The sequence below is a fragment of the Gekko japonicus genome, unplaced genomic scaffold (assembly GCF_001447785.1).
Source record: "Gekko japonicus isolate JY-2015 unplaced genomic scaffold, Gekko_japonicus_V1.1 scaffold3862, whole genome shotgun sequence".
Taxonomy (NCBI): Eukaryota; Metazoa; Chordata; class Lepidosauria; order Squamata; family Gekkonidae; genus Gekko; species Gekko japonicus.
In genome coordinates this window covers 92,626-102,916 of record NW_015172667.1, presented here as the reverse complement: position 1 = coordinate 102,916, position 10,291 = coordinate 92,626, and positions in this window count along the sequence as shown.

Here is a 10,291-nt window from a genome sequence, read left to right as displayed (position 1 = left end):
GGGAGCACACAGGGTGTCGACCAGCTGCAATGCCAGTGCTAGTGTATCTTGGAGATATGCTGGTATAGTGCCTTGCTGATGTTGTGCTGTGACTAGAAGCCAATGCGACAGTGGTACAGAGCCCTGCCAGCGCAACCCTCTGCATCAGCAGGGGAAGAGTTGGACCCAGGTATGTAGCAGGTGTTATTCAGCTCCCAAAACTGCCTGATACTGGGAACACCTCCCCACAGAACTGGCATAAATTTACATCAACAAAAACCACAGGGTAGCCCCTTAAGCGCTTATGAAACAGAAAAGGCAAAATGCCCTCCACAGGACCAGTCCCACCCACAAGTCCTGGCACCAGAATGAAATGCTACATGCTCCCAAGTGTGCATGTCAGAGACCTCACAGATGGAGTCCCTTGTTGCCTGCCCTATTCACTGTGCCCCCCCCCCAAAAAAAAAATAGCTGGAAAATATCTTATTGGTATTTTTTGGCTATTCTTTCAACCGGATATGGGGAGAGTGTATTTTCGGATATCAAGCATAGCCAATCCCAGATAATCCCAATTTGGGGGGGATTATCTGGGAAAACAGGATAACTACAATTAAATGGTGTTTAAAGAAAGTGCACTCCCTTTAAACACTGTTCTGGGTGAATCTGCAGCTTCACAAATGCATTCAAAAGGAATGCAACACCTTTAAAGACCTTTGGCTCCATTATAGCCTATGGGAACCATTATAGTCAATGATCCCCATAGGCTATAATGGAGAATCGGGGGGGGGGGGCTGTTTTTTGATGCAGAGACACCAAATTTTCAGCATAGTTTCTGGTGCCTCTAGTCAAAAGACCCCTCCGAGATTCAAAAAGTTTAGGCCAGGGAGTCCAGTGCTATGGGCCCCCAAAGAAGGTACCCCCAACCTCCATTATTTCCAATGGAGGGAAAAAAACAGCAAAAAAGCAGGGACTGATGTCAAACCAGAGTATTTTGCAGTAGAAACTGAAGGTGGTGGTGGTGGGGACATTTTTGTAGAACTGGTGCCACTGTGGCAATGCCAGCTCAACAAATCCAAGTCATGGGGTGGTGTTGCAAGCCCAGCACAAACAGTGCATGTACAGAGTGCCCACCAGAACCAATGCCACTGTAGCAATGCCAGCTCAACAAATCCAAGCAAGGGAGTTCCAAGCCCAATATAGTCAGTCCATGTACAGAGTGCCGAGCAGTACCAGTGCAATGTACTGGTGCCCAGCAAAACCTGGTGCCTTCCCTTAAATGCTTGCTTTTCCCCTCCATTGAAAACAATAAAGAATGGGGTGTTAGCCTGACTGCCTTATCTACGACAGAGGTGTTATGAATTATTAATTTCAGTGGTGTCACCAATGTATACAGGAAGCGCAAACCTCGAAGGAAATCCGGTTACAAATGGAGACGAGGCTAATATCTGATGAAAGCAATTGGTTCCTTTTATTTCCTAACTCTAGTTCACATACATATGCAAAAACAGATTCACACACACACGCATACAAGATCCTCAGTGTTACAGAAATAGCAAATGGTTACTTTTATGCTGAAGGTATGGGGAAGGGAGTAGCAAATACTTATCAGAGGCTTGATCTTCCAAACGGAGAATAGTTGAAACAAACAGGCTAACTATAAGTTCTCTACTGCACACGGTTGGAACTAGCCAAACACGTGTGGACCTCTAGGCTGCAGTCCACGAGGTCAGAGAGGAAACAAAGGATTATAATAGCAGCAAGACTATAAGGGAAGAAGATGGCTAGCGGGGTTCAAACTGTTGAACCTCACTTTATATAGGGGGGCTCTTGGGGGCTGGCATTGATGCCATCCTCCTTGCCCTTCCCACCTGTGGTCCGTCCCAGGACTCTATACTATTGGTTATTTAATAATGACGTGCCTACCTAAGAGGAGTGGGCAATGTTGAAATCTAAACCTTTAACTCAGGGGATGCATCTGGTCAAGGTGTGAAGATGGTACCAAGGCAACCTTTGATGTGTAGAGCAATGTGGCTTGGTCCCAAGCCATAAAACGACCATTCAACAGGAAACTGTCCTTTTTGATGCAAACCAGATATCAGGGTTACATGTTTACCAAGAGTTCATCAATGGTGGTTATATCCAGGCAAGCTGTTGTTTTGTACTGCTAACAATGGCGATGGAGCTTCTTCCTCAGGCTGAGCTGTGTCTGTGTGTCAAACTCCATTTGCATAAACAGCAGGCTAGGAGCTTTGCAGGTCACAGCATTTCAAGGCAAGTAGCTTTCTCCCAGGGATTCACAACCACAGTCCAGGTGTGTGCATGTGTGTCAGCAACCACAAACATACATACCTATATTTATCAGAAATAACACATAGGCCAACAGGGGGCACCTTCTTTGGGCACTCTGTACAGCACTGGTTCTGCTGGACACTCTGTACATGTGCTGGCTGTGTTGGGCTTGCAAGCCCCCCCCCCCCCCTTGGATTCGTTGAGCTGGCATTGCCACACACCATGCTAGTATAGGAATTTGGGTTTTTTCAGGAATCCCAGATTTGGGGGGGGGGGCAATGTATCTGAATCCAAAAAATCCCGATTTTTTTGTGCACACCCCTAGTGCCTACAGCTTCATTCACTTTTTGAGATTCCATTCCATTTTTCACCTGTTTCCTGTAGTGTATGACCTTTAGGTGTACAATTTTAATTCAAAATGGAAGTGGAAGCATTCTGTTATCTAGAAAGAAAATGCTAGCCTGTCAAATCTGTATCTGAGGGGGGCAAATGACTCTCCCTAGGCAGAAAAAAGCAGGTTTAAAATGAGATCTAGTCATCTGAGGAATAAAGAGGTTTCTTCAGGGATGGTTTATGATGGCTGTTCTTTGTATCTGCAAAGTAAAAGGTGTTTTTGAGAAGCACTTGGGGGCATCAGCCACATGTTTTCAGGCATGACTATTCTCAAGAAAAGATCACTCCCTCTTAGAACCTTTTTGCCTCTCCACTTTGAGCTGAAATCAACCCCCCCTTTGGCTAAGTTGATTTAACCTTACTCTGGCTCCTTAAAGCCTATTAAGCTAAGTAATACCATATTAACTTTGTCATCTTAAAGCACTGTGGAAAGCTGAATTTGGCATCAGGGACGTGTGTTCATTACCTGGGTAATGAAAGCTAATGACACTGAGGCCCAAAACCCTTAAAACCACTAGTTCATGAATCCTTATCCACGGAATGCTAACAAAAGCCAATTAAAAATTTTGGTGCCCTTGTAAAATATACCATCTTCCCAGGAAGGGTAGGTTCAGTTTTTTTTACAACATATGTAACTCTGTGGTGTTTAAATTTTATGCCATTATTAAGGTTTGGTCAACACTTTCAGATTCCAAGACCAAGCTAGATGAGTCAGGACCAATTTATACCACTATGATGCACCCAAAATTACAGTGCTGTGCATGTTGGCTTTCTGCCACTATAGATACCATATTTGGTCCATTGTTGCAAGCTACAAAAAGTGTGCAAAAAGTTGATTCTGTGCCAGGTGGCTGGACATGTACCAGCTGACTCCTGACAGGGAACCAATGCATGCACCAGTGTGCTAATTGACTTGTCATTCCCTGCAGTAATACAGTGTTAAAATCTGGCACTAGGTACAAAGGCTTGACAGAGTATTTAAACCAGACTCCTCGTCAAGAGATTCCCAACAATACTCTCTTTGGCAGTGATTTGTTTACTGAGATATCAGCATGATGCAGGCTAGAACAGTACCGTGTCAGAACTGAGGTTCTGGCGGGGAAGTCCAAAGATATAGACAGTTCAAACAGGGTCCCCTGGGGAATAGCCAATCACACTCCGCAGCTATCCCGCCTAGCTCTTGTGTTCACTACCCCCCCAAAAAAAACCCTGGGAATATACGATCCTGTCAACAATAGCAAGCTGGCACAGCTTTGGTCTCAACTTAGGTCGTTTCTCTAGGAGGAAGGTATCTTAGGGAAGAGTTACGATGCCTATGATAGAGTGGTTTATGTGAAGTCGCTCGCTTAACAAAGAAGTCGGAGAGTGATTCAGCAAGAACACAACTTTATTCTTCAACTTGAACACAACTCCAACATGAATCAACACCTGATAGCCAGAACAGAACAGTTCAGCTTTTACATTGCAGTTGCCCTGCTTTTAAACTCTCCCGGCTAATGTAGCCACACCCACTGTACAAATACCAACCAATACGGTTGTTCATATAAGGACCAATCACGGACGTTCCCGCTCAGGGAGCTTGCTGTAAGGTGATTGGCTAGGTGCTTCCTGGGCTAGCAATGCAATTGGATGGATTTGGATCCTAGCCCAGGATGAAGCTCAACATGGCAAGTCAATTAGATGTTTCACATACATCATGCATTCAATGGCAGCTATTGAATACATTACAGTTTACATACACACAACCATTCACACATACCCCTCAGGAATTTCCCTCCTCCCTGTAACGATGGTAAACTAAGCAGAGTTTGACACCATCCTACGTAACACTGTTATGAATATGGCACATTTCTTGTATTGTCCATATGTCAGCATAGGAAAAGTATGTAAATTGTGTCTGTATTTGAAGGCTATACATATGAATGCTTAACGACTTAGAGCTTGCTTCATGGCCAGGCTGCCTCAATTGCACAGGAGAACTTTCTTATTCTCCATTGGCTGAGGCTCCTCTCCTTCTTCCTGGCTTTGCTCAGCTGTTCCATATCCGGTTCTAACTGTTGCTTCTTGACCCTTATACAGGTTTCTCAAGAGACATGTGAGGTGGTCTGGTACTCCCATCTCTTTAAGGACCTGCCATAGTTTGTTGTGATCCACACCAGTCAAAGGCTTTAGCGTAGTCAATGAAGCAGAAGTAGATGTTTTTCTGGTACTCTCTTGCTTTCTCCATAATCCAGCCAATGTTGGCAATTTGATCTCTAGTTCTTCATGTCCCATCCCCCCCCCAATAGTAGCAATGCAAGGAGTCCAGTGGCACCTTTATTTCTACCCCGCCCTCCCGCCGCTCAGGGCGGCTTTAAGACCAAAGTTTATTCAGGTACAAGCTCTCCCATCTTCTGACACACTTCAGGTTATGTCAGGGGGTGTGGCATATGCAAATAAGTTATGCTAATGAGTTATGCTAATGAACTCCTGCACCTCTTTTTCTATGAAATGACCCCTGGCTAGGATGCAACAGGTACAGTTAGCTTGGTTGCATTCCACAAGATCAATGCCATTTGTCAACTCTCTCCTTTCCATCTCTTTAATGGCTTGTGAATTTGCATGTCATGTGAGCAGGATTCTGGGAGATTAACTGTGGTCCATCTCATCTGGCACTTCAGCATCAGCATAACATTCAGCTTCACAATCTGACATCAAAACATCACTTTCATTTTTCACACTGTAAAGTCCATTAAGTTTATTTGCAACTAGCAGTAAAGCCCGTTGTGAAAGCAATACAACGAGATCTAGAAAGAGGCTCTGGGGGAGTGCTCTGGCTTTGGGCAAACAGTGTCAATTTGCTGTGGTGACCTCAGCAGGGTATAATGACAGAGTCCACTGTTTTCTCCAGAGGAACTGATCTCTGCTACCTGAAGAGCAGTTGTAATTGTGAGTGATCTGTAGCCCTCACCTGGAGATTGGCAGCAATTGTTACCCAGGACAAAGTGGCTGGTTTGGAGGGTGTAGTCTATGGCATTCTACCTGTCTGAGGTCCCACCCCTCTGCAAACCCCACCCTCTCCAGGCTCCACCCCTCAAATCCCCAGGAATTTGTCAGCATGTAGTTGGCAACCCCATCTCCTTCCCAGCTAACCATCAACCTACCATTATCTGCCCCTTTGACTTCAGCTGACTTCTGCCCTCCCTTCTGCAGAGCAGTTGTAATTCTGAGTGCTCTCCAGCCCTCACCTGGAGATTGGCAACAATGGTTCCCTATGTGGGACTGACTGGTTTGGAGGGTGGAGTCTATGGCAGTGTACCTGTCTGAGGTCCCACCCCTCCTCAAACCTCACCCTCTTCAGGCTCCATCCCTCAAATCTCCAGGAATTTCCCATCTGGAGTTGGCAACCCTATCAGGACTGGCCCCAATGTGTTTTCTCCCAAAGGCCAAAGTAGGTGACAGGACCAAGCTTAGTTGCCTACCAACAGGCATTGAGGGGAATGTATGGTTGCCAGCTCTAAGGAGGGAAATACCTGGAGTTTTGGGGGGTGGATTCTGTAGAGGGCAGCATTGGGCTGGGTGGTGGTGGAAGGACTCAGCAGGTATAATGTCATAGGGTCTACCCTCCAAAGTCATCTGGAAATCAATTGTAGCAGTGGGAGATCTCCAGGTCCCACCTGGAGTTTGGCAACCCTAGGGGAAAGTGTGCTGCACAGCAGGGGGTTGAAGAGAATGGTTTGATGGGTGCTGGGCCAAGATTGGCAACAATAGTTCCCCAGGAGCAAATAGCTGGGTTGGAGGGTGGAGTCTATGGCACTGTAACCTGTCTGAGGTCCCCATCTCCCCGGGCAGCTTTTAAAACACGATCCTGGGACCTACACACCACCAGACATTCCAACTGCCTTGCGGGGGGGGGGGAAGTATGAGGTGTGGAATGGAGTGAAGTCCAATCAGCTTCCATATGCAAAAGACCTTGAAGGTTCCATATGCAACTGACATTCCAACTGCCTTGCGGGGAGGGGGGTGAGTTTGAGGTGTGGAATGCAGTGAAGTCCAATCAGCTTCCATATGCAAAAGACCTTGAAACACTGGGCGGGACTGCACAAAGCAGCCAGTCAACCCAGCCAGCGTCTTCTGACTGACAGTTCAAGCGTCCATACACTAAAGGAGTGCATTTTAGAACTTTGGCACCCACTATTCAATTATATATAAGGAGAGATAAGACGTTTGTCCATTTTTCGAAATTATACATTTCCCATTTTCAAAATTCACTTTAAATCCGTCTGTAACCAATATGGGAATTGAAATAAGCAAATTGCTAAATTCTTCAACAAACACGGCATCCTTTAACAGAAATGTATGATGAGTACTGACTGCAGGCCTCAATAAAAGGTTCCCTTTAAAATAAGCCTTCACCTCACTTTTATCTCCAAGGTAAACAGTTATAGGACTGCATAACCTTTGCAAGTAAATGAACAGGTCTTTATTATTTGACTGGTGTGAGGAGGCGCCACTGTCTATGATAAAATCATCTTTGCTCTCATCTAGAATTGCTACAAATTTTCTACGCTTAGTGGATTCCTGCTTCACAGAGTCTGAGCTGCATTTATTGCCTTTGTTCTGCCTTGATGCTTTATGGCCCCACCCTTGGCACGTGTAACATCTCAGGGGCTCAGGTTTCCCTGTTGGCTTGAGGGGAAAGATCCCACCTCTGCCTTTGTCTTTCTCATGCATTGCCTTTGTAACAAATTACCCTTTTGGTTGTGGTAGCTCAATGGCTTGTTGCCTTTTATGTTGCCACCCAGGGCCCTTAAATGTTGATTTGTGTATGTATGTACTGGCCACTTACGCTAGACATGATGAGGGATCTTGCCTTGAGGTTGTTTTCCTCCCACGCAGTCTTCTCTGCTGCTGTTGCATCATCTGGGATTGCGTCTGTCGTATATTTCTTCAATTTCTCCACCTCCAATGCCATGGTCAGTCTTGTTTTCCATTCATAGAAATTATTAGGATCCAAAATCACAAGACGATGCTTCCCTTCGAAGTAAAGGGAATGGGCCACACTGACTCTCTCAATCTCCATTGACTGCTCCATTTGCAAACGCACACACCATTCCCCCTTTTGTCTCTCTCTGGTTAAATTGCACTAACAACTGACCTTTTGTTATGGTCAGTGAGAGGCAGACTTAATGCTTTCTGGCCAAAAATAAAGAGGCTCTTACCTCTGGGCCCATAACCTGTTGGATTCTCTTGACTAGGTACTGCCAGGGAACCATGGAAAAATAGCAGAGTGCTCAAAGGCTTAAACACAGCAGAGCTTGAGGCTTGGAATGGCAACAGACTTACAAAGTCACACAGAGTCAGCAGTCAGTTCTAAAACTAAAAAGTAACATTTATTAAAGGAAATACATGGTTGAGAGTGCAGGTAAGAGATAGATATAGATTGCCTATTCTAACTAGCTTGATGGTGTTGGATGCTGGATGCATGTCCAGCCTCCATGGTGCAAGATGGAGATCAAGCACCTTCTTCGTGCATGGGGGAGAGAGGAGAGTGTGAGAGAGAGTGGGAGCGGAAGCAGAGGAAATTGCCCCTAAGAATAGCATTCTACTTCAAAGGAAAGGATGCTCTGTGTGTCCTGACCGCTCTATCTGTCTAAACTCTTTGATGCCATCCTCTCAAGTCTGAGACAGGAGACAGCGCCAAGTCCTCCACTTCTAACATCTGAAGGTGCTGCTTCCCCCCACACACACCCTTTTTAGCAGCACATTTTACTTAGGCTTTTTAAAAACATTCCAACTTCTGCACTATAGCACTAGATCGATATAGCAATCCAATGCTACATTGGCAGCATTCAGGTGCTTGTAGCTGTCATTGAATTGCTATATTGGTCTAGCACTATAACGCAAAAGTTAGAATATTTTTTAAAGGCCAGAATAGAACATGCTGCAAAAAAAGGCGGAAGGAAAAGCACCGTCATTTGAAATGTGCAGAGTGCTTCAGACATGGCTCATAAATGCATTTAAATATGCTGTCTGAAACCTTTGTCCCCATGTCGCTTTACAAGGAATCAAGCCAGCAATAGATATCAACCAGTTTAAAATAGCAATGTGAAAGTGGCCTTCGATATAGTGAGTAAATTGATTTTATAAAACACTTTGCTTCATGATAACAAAATAAGTTACACATTTTACACCGCCAGATGAATGAAGCATCTCTACAGAAAACAGGCTATTGCATATAGCCTCTCAGGAGAAAGGAAAGTAACTCATCCAGCTATGTCGCTGCATGGAAATGGAACATGGTGTAGCTGCTCAAAAATGTTCCTCACCTGTCAGCAGAGCAATGGTCTGTTCACTACTAATGAACACAGATGGATCAATCCATCACAGATTTTTGTTGTTGTTGTTCGGGTGGAGCAGAGCTAGAAATAAGTCTGACCCAGTTTGCTTTGACTCCATAATGTTTCTGTTCAGCTTTCCTGCAAGAGGCAGTTCTCTGATCAAGGAGGCTAAGACTGTTTGGTCTCTGCCAGCTGCTCCCTTGCTTTGACAGCCAAGAGGGAAGATATTCCAGATGCTTTTGTTTGGTTTCAGAGTATATGGGATATATTAATTACGGGCAAGTTAACAGATGATGAAAAACTGAGCTGAGCCATTTTTATACTGCTTGGCTGCTGTTCTTGGATGATGAACAAAATTGATGCTCAAAACAGCCACAGTCGTTAGTATTAATATTTTAGTATGAGTGTAATATTTTTAGGGTTGGCTCAACCAGTCTCCTACCTCTTTTTTAAATTGGCATTTGCTCTTTTATAGCATAATAGAGCTGTGGTAATAGCCCAGAGCCTTGTGCTCACAGGGATTGGTGATTCACAAATCCAGGAAATAAATAAATAAACAGAACTAAAAAGATTACTAACCAGCCTTATTCATGTTGGACTGAGAATTTCAGGATCCAGATCCCGCCTCTGCCATGGAGTTTGCTCTGTGACCTTGGGGCAGCGACTCACATAATTTGTGAGGATAACATGAGCTGCAGTTCTAAAACACTTTCCTGGATGTAAGCCCTAATTAATAAAATGCAACTTACTTCTGAGTAGACCTGAGTAGAACACTTTCTCTATGAAGAAAGGTTAAAACACTTGGGGCTCCTTAGCTTGGAGAAACAAAGGCTGAGGGGTGACATGATCGAGGTTTGTAAGATTATGCATGGGATAGAACAGGTCGAGAAAGAAGCACTTTTCTCCCTTTCTCACATACAAGAACCCGTGGGCACTCAATGAAATTGCTGAGCAGTCGGGTTTGAAGAGATAAAAGGAAGTACTTCTTCACCCAAAGAGTGATTAACACATGGAATTCACTGCCACAGGAGGTGGCGGCGGCTACAAGCATGGATGGCTTCAAGAAGGAATTAGATCAACATATGGAGCAGAGGTCCCTCGGTGGCTATTAGCCACAAGGTATAGATGAGCACCGCAACCCTAGAGTTGGATTCGACTGGCTTTCGAGCAAGGGAACCTTTACCTTTATAGATAGGAACTCTCAGTCTGGGGCAAGTGATGCTCTGTATTCTTGGTGCTTGGGGGGGGGGCAACAGTAGGAGGGGTTCTAGTGTCCTGGTCCCACTGCTGGACCTCCTGATGGCACCTGG